A 14,290-nucleotide genomic window follows, 5' to 3' on the forward strand; every position below is an offset into this window, starting at 1 on the left:
AGTATAGGGACTGCTTAAAGCCACGAGAAAGGATGAGAGATCACTTGGGGTTGAGGGTGGGGGGGGAGGGGTGAGAGAGAAGAAAAGCGATGACTCATCATGTCTTGTAAATCTTTTAAAAACTTAATTGTGGTTATCTGTGTTCCCCACTAGCAGTAAGGGTACGAAAGCAGAGAAGTCTTTCCATACATCATGTCAATTCCGTGTTTATGAAATAGAGTTGACACACAAATGTCTGTTGACTGAATAAATGTAGAAATCTTCTTGCCTCCACCTCCATACAGTGCATTGTAGTACATTGTATGGATATACCATAATTTTGCCCCTACTGGTTCATATTTAGGTCTTTCCATGCCAATCATAAAAATATGTGTGAGCATATTTATAGAAGCGGTGTGCATTTGAAAATTTAATAAATCTTACCAACTTAACCTTTAAAAGAGTTTGTACCATTTATGAGACTGTTCCTTAAAATTTGGCCAGTGCTATCTTACCAACATTGTCATTTAGAGTAGTTTATTATTGTGTGCAAAAGGGATGCATCAACCCTACATTCTCCTTTCTGTGTAAAGGATGTGGAGATGACTGACGTAAGAATGATAGTTTGATTTTAGAGACATTTTCTTGATATGAATCTAAATTTCGATAACATTTTTGGTCTGTGATGAAATTTTCTCCACCTCAGAATTGTACAAGCTGAGCTCCTCCTCCAAGAGTCCTACCCGGAGTTCTCTAACTCAGGCTAATTCCGGTCTGGTGTTTGTGCCGGACGACAGCCTGTTAGGTTGCCTCAGGAGGGCTCTTCCTTTTTCTTTCACCTTATTTGTCAGATGGGTCAGCTGAGATAATGGATGTAGAGAGTGCAGCGCGGTGCTTGCCACGTAGTGAGAGCTTAGTGTGAGTTAGCTAATGTTGCCGTCAGTTGTGAAACACTATACTTTTCTTTTAATATTTTGCACCAATATGTGAAGGGCTTCGTGTTTGTTTGTTTATTTGGCTGCTTCGGGTCTTAGTTGTGGCACACAGGATCTTCATTGCAGCATGCGGGATCTTTTGTTGTGGTGTGCGGTGAAGTGCCTCTTAATTGAAAAAATAGAAAGTTTTATACTTAAATTTATACTGTAAGGAAAGGTCCGCTTTTGTTCTATCTTCTTACTGTTAGGTAAGTAAGAATTTCAGCAATATTCATAGTTTCTTTTTAGTTTGAGGAATAAGAATGCTGACCCATCTGGTCAACAAGCAATCCTGTGTAGTTTTTTTTTATTTGCTGGGAGGAGGCTACCTCTATCAATTACTGGGAGAGGACTGTTGAAACTGTCCATTATAAGCGACATTTAAAAATCACCCCCCTCCCCCCACTCTTTTTTTTTTTTTTTTTTAAAGAAAGCCATCTGAATAGAGCAAAGCTGTTATTTGACCAGGGAGATAGAAATTTGGATGTTGTTGCTGGATTTCAGAGACAAGCTTAGTATTAGTGGCCGTTAGTAACTTCAACTTAGAAGAGTATGAAATAGCCAGGCTCCCAGATGTCTCAGTGGTCCTTGTCCCCCCCACTCCGAATCAGGCTGACCCACGTGGCCTGTGGAACCCAGTGGGGAGGGATGGTGTGCGCCTTCTGAGGCTGGGGCAGAACAGCCTCAGCCTTGGTCTCTTGGGTCACGTGTCATGCAGTGCAGGGACCCTCCGGCAGCCCTGCAGAGACCCCTGTAGGAGGGACCGACTGGCTGACACCAGCATCTGTGTGCTCACCGTGCACATGAGCGCCTGTCCTTAGATGATGGAACCCCTCGCCAGCATCTGGTGGCAGCTCACGAAAGCCCCGAGGCCGGACAGCTCCCAAGTTCCTGATTCAGAGTCGTGGGAGAGAACACGTTTGTTGTTATTTTAAGCCACTAAGTTTTGTGGTGATGTGGTTTGCAGCAGCAAGATGACTGGTCCAGAATGATTTGTGATAAGCCGCTTAGCCACATGTCCACGCTGCAGGCCAGGGCTTAGCGTGTGGGGTGTCATGACGAACAGTTGAACTGAGAAATTGATCCTGCAGCTGAGCAGGAAAAGACAGGTCTGTTAGTTCCTGAGAAGGCTGTACGAGTTTGTGTTAGTATCTTCTAAGTGCGACGCAGTGAGAAAAAGCCTAGACCTGTCGTTTACCAACAGCTGCAAAACCTGCACGACTTTAACGCGAAGCCCAGCACTGAGCATCGCCAGCTTTCACTCCCGGCACCTGAGCTCCGGCAACCTTCCTTCCCCGGATGTGCACACACGGATTCTTCAGCTTTCTCTGTCCCTACGTGCACATCTTCCTGACCCACTTTCATTTTCATGGTCGGTTATAGTTCCTCTCTTGTGTAAGACTGATGCGTAACAGCGTGCAACAGGTGTGAACTTTGCGTCTTAAAGCCACACGTGCTCCTTACCTCAATTCCCCTGGGCAGGAGCTGCGCACCGCTGAGCCGCGGCCAGGCCTGGTGGGGACTGCGGTGGCCTCGGAAGGCTCAACTCCAGAAGTGGGGGGATCTGCTGCCACGATCGCCTGCCATGTGGATGAGAAGCCACCCCTCAATTCCTTGCCACGGGAGCCCTCCACGCGGCCGCTTGCTTCCTCCGAGCCAGCTCGGGATGCACCGACACTGAGCGTCACCTCGGCGTCATCCCGTGACCCTTGCTGTCTTGTGGGGTCAGAAGCAAGCCACAGATGCTCGCCTTGGAGGAGGGGAGATGGCGTGGGGCTGGAGGCCGAGGAGGCAGGGGTTCTCTGGGCGGAATGCCAGGGCTGGCCACCACCACTGCTGCGCTTCTTCTGACACTTCCAGCCCGTCCTGGTTAAATCCAGCTCTTCCTTCTCTTACCTGCAGGGCCCGCACAGAACCGGATGTGACGGCAGATACACAGTGGCGCTGCCTCTTGGTTGCAGCTCTTTAAATTCTTAAACTTCTTCGTGACTGACACCATTGTGCACCCTCCACCCTTTTTGAAAGTTCAGTGCGGGAGACCTGGCTTTTCACGTGGGTTTTCCAAATATGCAGCCTTAGGCACCCCTTGGCAAGGAGCGTCCCAGCCTCTCAGCTCCTTGAGCAGAGCCCGTGCCTTCGCAAGGTGTCTGTACGAAGGGCCACTAAGTGTGTGCCCTGCAGGTGTTTCTCAGGCACAAGTAACCTAAACAAATGGGAGACAAATTTCCCCCAAACAAAAAAGCCTCCACCACTAGGGACCCCTTTATGGCCTCCATGTAGCACAGGCGCATCGAAGGCCTGTGGTCTGAGTGCCGCCCGACCCCGCACCCTGCGGGCTGCTCCTTAGCGGTGCCTCCCGGGGGCTGCGGCCCCACCCCTCCTCTGCTGAGCTCTGTTCAGTCCAGACCTCTCTGCACTGCAGAGTGATCCTCCGCTGAGCCACAGATGATGCCCTCACAGCACAGTTTTTTATTGGATTGATTTATTCTTTTTATTTATTTATATTTATAAATATTTACTGTTTTATTCTTTTATGCATTTTTATGCTTTTATAATCCAATAGTTTATGTATTTTGTTACTCAGGTTGTTCCAGCTTTGGCCATTGGGAACTGAATCATTTGGCTATGGGGTAGCTTTTAAAATTTTTTAAAATTATTTATTTATTTTTGGCTGTGTTGGGTCTTCGTTGCTGTACACGGGCTTTCTCTAGTTGCAGTGAGCGGGGGCTACTCTTGGTTGCGGTGCACGGGCTTCTCATTGCGGTGGCTTCTCTTGTTGCGGAGCACGGGCTCTAGGTGCGTGGGCTTCAGTAGTTGTGGCGCACGGGCTTAGTTGCTCGGCGGCATGTGGGATCTTCCCGGACCAGGGCTCGAACCCATGTCCCTTGCATTGGCAGGTGGGTTCTTAACCACTGTGCCACGAGGGAAGCCCTATGGGGTGGCTTTGTTTTGTTTTGTTTTGTTTTTGAGTGCTTCCTTACTTTCAGACACTACAAGGTCCTCCATTCACTACATTTCCAGCCCCTGTCCTAGAATCTGCCATTTCTCCAAGGAGCTCAGGTCCCTTTTACTGGAGAACGGTATTGAAAACTGAGATTTGCGTGCGAGGTGTGCGCTTTGCTCTTGGGTTATTTTTGCTTCTGGACCCTCTCAGCTGATAGGGCAAGGAGACGTATGTGTGTGTACTAAGGTGTATAAATATTTCTGTGTTAACCGTCGCTGTGTAAGGCTAATCATGAGTTCATACTGAGGTCTCTCAGGCCACTTGCTCCGTGGTCCGTCCTCGCTTCTCTGTGGGCTCCCCGTGCGGCTGCAGCAGAGGGAAGCCGGCTCCCACAGCTGCCATCCACCAGGTGACTGTCCAGTTCCGGCTCCAGCAGTGTCAGGCTTGTTATGACACATAACCCCATGGGAAACAGCTTTACCACCTAGAGCACAGTGCTGGGCAGTGCTTCTTGTCATCTCACAGATTCTACTCATTTCCAGAGTTACTTAGGTCAGCGCTTGTTTACTACAGGGACTGACCCTCTTCCTCCAGCCAAGAAGGCGGCATGGTGTCCTCGGTATCCTGTCACCTATGACATCTGTCTGTTTACACTTGTAACTTGGAGTCTCATTTTGGACCTTGAGAGGGGTCCTGATTTAGGGGCTCAGTTTTCTTGCCCCTCTCATTGAAGTGTGAAGCTTGCAGTTGACATGTCTGGAGAGAGACAGTCTTGGATGTTACGGAGTGTCTCTGTCTCTGTCATTTGTCGGCTGCTCTGAGGGTCTCAGTCTGTGTCCTGATAGTTGAGCTACGTCCTATATTTCATATCACATGTTTCTTTTTGGGGGAGAAAATTCTCTCATGTTTGCACCAAATACTGTCTTTTCCTGCCTAGGACATCACCCCTCTGGGCCTCTTCCGGTGTTAGCAGCCTTCCATCTCCACTCAAACCAGCAGGCAGTGGTTGGCAGGTTTGGTTTAGTGTTCCTTGGCCCTTTGTCGTGTCCTGGAGGCCTGTTTGGGAAAGCTGCCCTCCTCCTGGTTGTGGGCACTCCGCTCCCCTCATTCCCAACATCAAGGAAACGAGGTCTTCCCCGCTGGCATGTAACCGAGCTGCCGTCCTGGTGGCCCTTGGTTTTTGTCAGCAGAAGCAGAAAATTGCGTTTATGCAGAAGTCTTAGTTAATCCTACAGGAGGAACGTGTCTGTCCTTCTCCGGTGGTTCAGAGTTTATTCTTTTCCTTCAGTGCAACTTGTTTTGTTGGACAACTTACTGACATTAGTTTTGACTCCCACCAGTGTCAGTAAGTTGTCCAGCAAAACAAGTATTTCCTTGATCCTCTTTTAAATCTGTCAGTTGAGATGTTACTTTCCAAGCCCCTTTTCCTTTTCAAGCATTCATAGTTGATGGCGCCACAGGCAGAAAAAGAAACACAGCACAGCCCTTGTCCTCCACCCCCTCCACACTTGCACTGTGGGCTTAGGGCTCTCGTGACTGGTGACTGTCATCGTCCAGGTGAAAGCAATTAGCAGAAGTCCTTCGGGCTGAGCTCGCAGGCCACCTCTGAGCACCACAGGAAATCCACCTTCCCCCTGAGGCCCTGGGCCCCTGCGATGGGATGGGTGGGTGTGAAGGTGGGACCTTTATTCTAAAAGAAGAAACGGGGGCTTCCCTGGTGGCGCAGTGGTTGGGAGTCTGCCTGCCGATGCAGGGGACACAGGTTCGTGCCCCGGTCCGGGAAGATCCCACATGCCGCAGAGCGGCTGGGCCCGTGAGCCATGGCCGCTGGACCTGCGTGTCCGGAGCCTGTGCTCCGCAACGGGAGAGGCCACAGCAGTGAGAGGCCCGCGTACAGCAAAAAAATAATAATAATAAAAGAAGAAACAAACAGGAGTAAAGATTGGGAAATACCTGTTACTTTTGAAAAATACAGCTGGTTAGTTCTCCACAAGATGTCTATTTAATGGAGAGAATATTGAAAGGATCAGTTGAGGTCTTTGAATGGCATACTCAGGGGTTGGAGTGTGTCTCAGTCTGGTGAGTTGCGGGAGTTTTGGGAGGCTTCTGAACAAGCGATGTGACAGTAATGAGTTTGAGCACCTCTCACAGGGCAGTGGGAGAGGGGCTCGGAAGTGCGGGGAGAAGTGCCACAGCCGTGGGGGCTGGGAGGGTGCCCCCCCGGCCCAGGACACCAGGACACCCAACGCTGCACTGACCCCAGAAGGGCTCCTTTAGAGCCTGTGAGCTTAATTTAACCTCAGAACAACCCCTGTGCCTGCTGTATTAGTGAATCCTTCCAGATTAAATTTTTGGAGAGAAGAGTTTTCACAGATGTAGGTAATTGTTAAATGACTTCAGACCAAACTTCGGAGTGGTCATAAAATGTTTCAGATGCTTTATGTTCATAATATGCTGCTCAATATTCATATTTTAAATTATTATCCCTTATAATAGCTAGAATTTAGGGCTTACTGTGTGTGATACAGTCTTACTGTGTTAAGTTTAGGATCTTGGCTTATGGATGCTGGCTAACTTTCAAAAAACATTTACTAAATACTCACTGGGCATTTCAGGGAAACAGCCACAAGCAAAAACCAGGAAGCTTCTCAAGGGATTTGCATAATAACAGTGGAAGAAAGAAAATAAACAAACATATAATAAATAGGTGATCAGTTAATAAGAAAAATAAAGTACAGTAGGTGGATTGGGGAATGATGGGGAAGCCATGCAGGTGCAGGAAGGGGGCCCCTGGCAGGAGCGCTGCAGGTCCTCGAGAAGAGGGCAGGAGGCTGGCTGATGCGGGCTGGGGTCAGAGGGCTGAGGGTCAGCAGGACTTGAGCCCGTTGATGTGCAGGGACAGGGATCCAGTTGGGAGGCCCTGAGGAAGTCGATGCTGAGACAGTGGCTGGAGGAGAAGGCATTGAGGACACAGGGTGGTTTCTGAATCCACTTAGAAGGGAGAGTCAGCAGGGCAGGTTGCTGGGTTAGTTGTGAAATGAGCGAAGGGTCAAGGGTGACTGAAAGGCTTTCTGCTGGAGCAGTGGGACAAAGCTGCCATTTGGAGACTGGCGGCCAAAGGGGAAGCAGGTCGGAGGCCGTGGGACCGGGAGTTCAGGCTCCTTGTGCTGGGTTTGCTCTGTCTGCTGGGATTCTGAGGAAGAGAACAGAGTATGAATGGCTGGAGGGGCTCAGCAGGATGGTGGGTGTGGCCTGCAGAGGACTGGGGAGGGTGGAGGTGGAGGTGGAGGGGAAGCTGGCAGAGATGGGAAGGAAAGGGAATTGGCCTGGAGGAGGAAGGGTGTCTGGGTGGAGGAAAGAATGGACTAATTTACATGCTCTTTTCAGCCCAGACCTTAGATGTGACTCGGGTGCAGTAGACTGGTCAGGATGAGAGTGCATTTGCATCTCTGATATTGGCCAGATTGTCTTTAACCACCCCTGAGGTTCAGTCATTTTACTGCAGTTTCACTGTACATGAGCTACTGATTCATTTCAGTTCGAGGCAGGTAATTAATCTTTTTTTTTTAGTACTGTTTTTTGTTTGTTTGTTTTTTTATACTGCAGGTTCTTATTAGTCATCAATTTTATACACATCAGTGTATACATATCAATCCCAATCGCCCAATTCAGCACACCACCATCCCCACCCCACCGCGGTTTTCCCCCCTTGGTGTCCGTACGTTTGTTCCCTACATCTATATCTCAACTTCTGCCCTGCAAACTGGTTCATCTGTACGATTTGTCTAGGTTCCACATACATGCATTAATATACGATATTTGTTTTTCTCTTTCTGACTTACTTCACTCTGTATGACAGTCTCTAGATCCATCCACGTCTCAACAAATGACTCAATTTCGTTCCTTTTTATGGCTGAGTAATATTCCATTATATATATGTGCCACAACTTGTTTACCCATTTGTCTGTCAATGGGCATTTAGGTTGCTTCCATGTCCTGGTTATTGTAAATACTGCTGCAATGAACACTGGGGTGCATGTGCCTTTTTGATTTATGGTTTTCTCTGGGTATATGCCCAGTAGTGGGATTGCTGGATCATATGGTAATTCTATTTCTAGTTTTTTAAGGACCCTCCATACTGTTCTCCATAGTGGCTGTATCAATTTACATTCCCACCAACAGTGCAGGAGGGTTCCCTTTTCTCCACACCCTCTCCAGCATTTGTTGTTTGTAGATTTTCTGATGATGCCCATTGTAACTGGTGTGAGGTGATACCTCATTGTAGTTTTGATTTGCATTTCTCTAATAATTAGTGATGTTGAGCAGCTTTTCATGTGCTCCTTGGCCATCTGTATGTCTTCTTTGGCGAAATGTCTATTTAGGTCTTCTGCCCGTTTTTGGATTGGGTTGTTTGTTTCTTTAATGTTGAGCTGTATGAAGCTGTTTATATATTTTGGAGACTAATCCTTTGTCCGTTGATTTGTTTGCAGATATTTTTTCCCATTCTGAGGGTTGTCTTTTCATCTTGTTTGTGGTTTCCTTTGCTGTGCAAAAGCTTTTAAGTTTCATTAGGTCCCATTTGTTTATTTTTGTTTTTATTTCCATTGCTCTAGGAGGTGGATCAAAAAAGATCTTGCTATGATTTATGTCAAAGAGTGTTCTTCCTATGTTTTCCTCTAAGAGTTTTATACTGTATGGTCTTACATTTAGGTCTCTAATCCATTTTGAGTTTATTTTTGTGTATGGTGTTAGGGAGTGTTCTAATTTCATTCTTTTACATGTAGCTGTCCAGTTTTCCCAGCACCACTTATTGAAGAGGCTGTCTTTTCTGCATGGTATATCTTTGCCTCCTTTGTCATAGATTAGTTGACCATAGGTGCGTGGGTTTATCTCTGGGCTTTCTATCCTGTTCCGTTGATCTGTGTTTCTGTTTTTGTGCCAGTACCATATTGTCTTGATTACTGTAGCTTTGTAGTGTAGTCTGAAGTCAGAGAGTCTGATTCCTCCAGCTCTGTTTTTTTCCTTCAAGACTGCTTTAGCTATTCAGGGTCTTTAGTGTCTCCATACAAATTTTAAAATGATTAGTTTTAGTTCCGATAAAATGCCATTGATAATTTGATAGGGATTGCATTGAATCTGTAGATTGCTTTGGGTAGAATAGTCATTTTCATAATATTGATTCTTCCAATCCAAGAACATGGTATGTCTCTCCATCTGCTGGTATCATCTTTAATTTCTTTCATCAGTGTCTTATACTTTTCTGCATACAGGTCTTTTGTCTCCCTAGGTAGGTTTATTCTTAGGTATTTTATTCTTTTTGTTGCAGTGGTAAATGGGAGTGTTTCCATAATTTTCGTTTCAGATTTTTCATCATTAGTGTATAGGAATGCAAGAGATTTCTGTGCATTAATTTTGTATGCTGCAACCTTACCAAATTCATTGATTAGCTCTAGTAGTTTTCTGGTGACATCTTTAGGATTCTCTATGTATAGTATCATGTCATCTGCAAACAGTGACAGTTTTACTACTTCTTTTCCAATTTGTATTCCTTTTCTTTTTCTACTCTTGATTACCATGGCTAGGACTTCCAAAACTATGTTGAATAATAGTGTTGAGAGTGGACATCCTTGTCTTGTTCCTGATCTTAGAGGAAATGCTTTCAGTTTTTCACCATTGAGAATGACGTTTGCCGTGGGTTTGTCGTATATGCCCTTTATCATGTTGAGGTAGGTTCCCTCTATGCCCACTTTCTGGAGAGTTTTTATCATAAGTGGGTGTTGAATTTTGTCAAAAGCTTTTTCTGCATCTATTGAGATGATCATATGGTTTTTATTCTACAGTTTGTTAATAAGGTGTATCACGTTGATTGATTGGCATATATTGAAGAATCCTTGCATGCCTGGGATAAATCCCACTTGATCGTGGTGTATGATCCTTTTAATGTGTTGTTGGATTCTGTTTGCTAGTATTTTGTTGAGGATTTTTGCATCTATATTCATCAGTGATGTTGGTCTATAATTTTCTTTTTTTGTAGTATGTTTGTCTGCTTTTGGTATCAGGGTGATGGTGGCCTCGTAGAATGAGTTTGGGAGTGTTCCTTCCTCTGCAATTTTTTGGAAGAGTTTGAGAAGGATGGGTGTTAGCTCTTCTCTAAATGTTTGATAGAATTCACCTGTGAAGCCATCTGGTCCTGGACTTCTGTTTGTTGGAAGATTTTTTTTTTTTTTTTGCGGTACGCAGGCCTCTCACTGTTGTGGCCTCTCCCGTTGCGGAGCACAGGCTCCGGACACGCAGGCCCAGCAGCCTTGGCCCACAGGCCCAGCCGCTCCGCGGCATGTGGGATCTTCCCGGACCGGGGTACAAACCCGTGTCGTCTGCATCGGCAGGCAGACTCTCAACCACTGCGCCACCAGGGAAGCCCTGGAAGATTTTTAATTACAGTTTCAATTTCATTACTGGTGATTGGTCTCTTCATATTTTCTGTTTCTTCCTGGTTCAGTCTGGGAAGGTTATCGCTTTCTAAGAATTTGTCCATTTCTTCCAGGTTGTCCATTTTATGGCATAGAGTTCCTTGTAGTAATCTCTTAGGATGCTTTGTATTTCTGCAGTGTCTGTTGTAACTTATCCTTTTTCATTTCTAATTCTATTGATTTGAGTCCTCTCCCCCTTTTTCTTGATGAGTGTGGCTAATGGTTTATCAATTTTGTTTATCTTCTCAAAGAACTAGCTTTTAGTTTTATTGATCTTTGCTATTGTTTTCTTTGTTTCTATTTCATTTATTTCTGCTCTGATCTTTATGATTTCTTTCTTTCTGGTAACTTTGGGTTTTGTTTGTTCTTCTTTCTCTAGTTCCTTTAGGTGCAAGGTTAGATTGTTTACTTGAGATTTTTCTTGTTTCTTGAGGTAGGCTTGTATAGCTATAAAGTTTCCTCTTAGAACTGCTTTTGCTGCATCCCATAGGTTTTGGATCGTCGTGTTTCATTGTCATTTTTCTCTAGGTAGTTTTTGATTTCCTCTTTGCTTTCTTCAGTTATCTCTTGGCTTTTTAGTAACATATTGTTTAGCCTCCATGTGTTTTTGTTTTTTACATTTTTTTCCTTGTAATTAATTTCTGATCTCATAGTGTTGTGGTCAGAAAAGATGCTTGATATGATTTCAATTTTCTTAAATTTACTGAGGCTTGATTTGTGACCCAAGATGTGATCTATTCTGGAGAATGTTGGCGGTTGGACTCTTAACCACTGCACCACCAGGGAAGTTCTAACTTTTTTTCTTGTTAAAACCTTTCAACTCCTTCCTGCTGTGAAGTTTACATTTCCTACTACAGACATTGGTAAAACCTGACTGGAAAATATTGGCTTATTTGTTTTACTAATCACCTTGATCAAAAAAAAGTCCAGTTTTTTTTTTTTTTTTTTTTTCTTTTTGCGGTATGCGGGCCTCTCACTGCTGTGGCCTCTCCCGTTGCGGAGCACAGGCTCCGGACGCGCAGGCTCCGGACGCGCAGGCCCAGCGGCCACGGCTCACGGGCCCAGCCGCTCTGCGGCACACGGGATCCTCCCAGACCGGGGCACGAACCCGTATCCCCTGCATCGGCAGGCGGACTCTCAACCACTGCGCCACCAGGGAGGCCCAAAAGTCCAGTTTTTATATGGAGGCTGAGGGGACATGGGAGGAAAGACAAAGAGGAGAGACCTGGAGACGAAAAAGCTGCATCTTGAGTGAGGCCCAGTGAACCTGAGGGTGTTTGTTAGTAACTGGCTGTGATGGGATGGGGGTAGGGTGGGGGGTGGGCAGTGATTCTGATCTGTTTGAAAAGAAATGAGGTCATTGTTGAATATTATTCTCCATACCTTTTCCCCTTTCCAAACTTTTTGTTTGTTTGTTTGTTTTTTTTGTTTTTGTTTTTTTTTGCGGTACGAGGGCCTCTCAGCGTTGTGGCCTCTCCCGCTGCGGAGCACAGACTCCGGATGCGCAGGCTCAGCGGCCGTGGCTCACGGGCCCAGCCGCTCCGTGGCACGTGGGATCCTCCCAGACCGGGGCACGAACCCGTGTCCCCTGCATCGGCAGGCGGACTCTCAACCACTGCGCCACCAGGGAAGCCCCAAACTTTTTTTTTTTTTAAATTGTATCAGCGACATTTTTTTTTTTTAATTTTAAACAATTTAATTTTGGCTGCATTGGGTCTTTGTTGCTGCGCGCGGACTTTCTTTAGTTGCGTAGAGCAGGGGCTACTGTTTGTTGTGATGCGTGGGCTTCTCATTAAGATGGCTTCTCTTGTTGCGGAGCGTGGGCTCTAGGCACACGGGCTTCAGTAGTTGAAGCATGCAGACTCAGTAGCTGTGGCTCACGGGCTGTAGAGTGCGCAGGCTGCAGTAGTTGCGGTGCGTGGGCTCAGTAGTTGGGGCACACGGGCTTAGCTGTTCTGCGGCATGTGGGATCTTCCCGGACCAGGGCTTGAACCCGTGTCCCCTGCATTGGCTGGCGGATTCTTAACCACTGCGCCACCAGGGAAGTCCCTCTCCTTTCCAAACTTTAATGGTCTCTTCCTTTTTGGTAAAGTGGAAAGAGCGGGAGCTATGAATTCTGACTCAGTTCCTTTCATAATGGTATTAACGTGAAAACTTCCCACATACGCCTAAATTTAGGTGATACCCCATCTTCCCAGTGAGATGATTCAATAAAACTTTGGGACTATTGATTTGTCATAGTGTATTTAAATTTTAATGTCAGAGATGAAATAGTCAAATTTCTGTTTGGAGATTTGACTTTGGGGATTTTACATAAACGTTTGAATTTTAAGTTTAGAAGTAATGGCTTTTTCTCCCTATCCTTATTTCCAGAAATGATTTCTTCATCATCACTAGAACCACTTTTGGAGATCTCAAGAACAGCTTTCTAGAATACTTTACCCTCACTGCTGTCTTTTTGAATCTGCTTTTATTGCTGATTTCTGAAAAATTTGTCCCAAGTCCCTATTCACTCAGTAGTAAGATAGTTCGGGTTTTAGTTGCTCTGTGGGTATATAGTCATGGTCATTACAACATAAGCACTTTGTATATGTGTATTTAAGGTGACTTTCAACACTTGTAATTGTTATCACACCTGCGGAGCCATTATGGAATCGTTGTCAAGTTGTGTTTTTTTTTGCCTCCTTGTAAAATGATTCAGTCAGTGGCCTTTTGAGGCATCCAGAACTGGCATTGACTGAGGTTGTCTCAAGCTATTGTCTCTTCCTTAATTTCTTACCCCAAAATAAAACAGTTGAGTGAGTGTCCTGTAATAGAAGAAACTCGGTCAGTATTAACGTTCTATATAACTCTGTTGTGAGAGAATTTTGCTGAGGAGTCTTTGCCTCAGCCCAACAAGAGTTGTACCTGCTTACTGCACAGCTTCTCAGGTGTTCCTTTCCTAAAGGTCCTGCTGGGGCTGTATGTAGCTGGCTTTGTTGGGAGTCCTTTCAGGTGATCGATTTGGTGCTCAGCTCTGTAGATTCAGAACCCTAACGATGTCCGTGGACCCAGGGTCTCGCGATGGTGTTTTGTTTATTTATTTAAATTTATTTTTAATTGAAGTATAGTTGAACTACAGTGCTGAGTTAGTTACTGCTGTACAGCAAAGTGACTCACTTATCTGTGTATATACACATTCTTTTTCATATTCTTTTCCATTATGGTTTATCATAGGATATTGAATTTAGTTCCCTGTGCTATACAGTAGGACCTTGTTGTGTGTTTATTTAAAATTGGATTGGTACCTGCCATTCAACACACACCACCTTCCTAACACCCAGGCCCACGTACTGGTCAGGGAGCTGAGAATCAGAAGAGGGGGTGATTTCTCCCCAGCCTGATGAAAGGTCCTGCCCCACCAGGGTTGGGGCTGGGTCAGCACAGCCCAGTTCTTTACCTGGGGACATCTTTAGACAGCATGCAGATTGGTTGGAACATTCTTTATCTTTTTCCAGTGAGAATTCGGGACTATTTTCCCAGTTATAACCACATCCTGGTCATTCCTAGTTTGTCCTGTCTTCCCAGATTTCTCCTCGTTGTTCGATGGCAGGCATTTCTGCAAACCTTCAGTCACACATTCATCCTTTAGCCTGGCTGCTCCCAGGGGCTCCTGTCTTTGGTTTTCTCTCTGCTCTTTCCGGCCCTTCCTCTGCGGAGGCCCGAGGGCTTTCGGCACAGGTGCTCGTTAGGTGCTCTTTCTTAGTCACTGCTGTCTGTAGCTGCAGCTGGGAATGGGGACTACTGCTCCTTTTGCCTGCCCCTCCCAGATGTGAGGCTCCCGGAGGGGGCGTCTCCAGACCTGTTGGCACCCTCCGCACTAGACACAGAGCCTGGTGTGGAGCATGTCTTCAGATGCAGGGGCACCGTTCACTTGTGACACC

At 45.9% G+C, this 14,290-nt stretch overlaps 1 protein-coding gene across 2 annotated transcripts in view; it reads left to right on the forward strand.

Annotated features, from left to right (window-relative positions):
* CECR2 (CECR2 histone acetyl-lysine reader) overlaps positions 1-14,290 on the forward strand; it is a gene marked incomplete at its 5' end in the record, with an annotated part of 152,451 nt that overhangs the window by 64,387 nt on the left and 73,774 nt on the right. The gene's annotated exons all lie outside the window — the stretch shown is intronic.

The sequence above is a fragment of the Mesoplodon mirus genome, assembly GCF_964341445.2.
Source record: "Mesoplodon mirus genome assembly, chromosome: 11".
In the NCBI taxonomy this organism is placed as follows: domain Eukaryota; kingdom Metazoa; phylum Chordata; class Mammalia; order Artiodactyla; family Ziphiidae; genus Mesoplodon; species Mesoplodon mirus.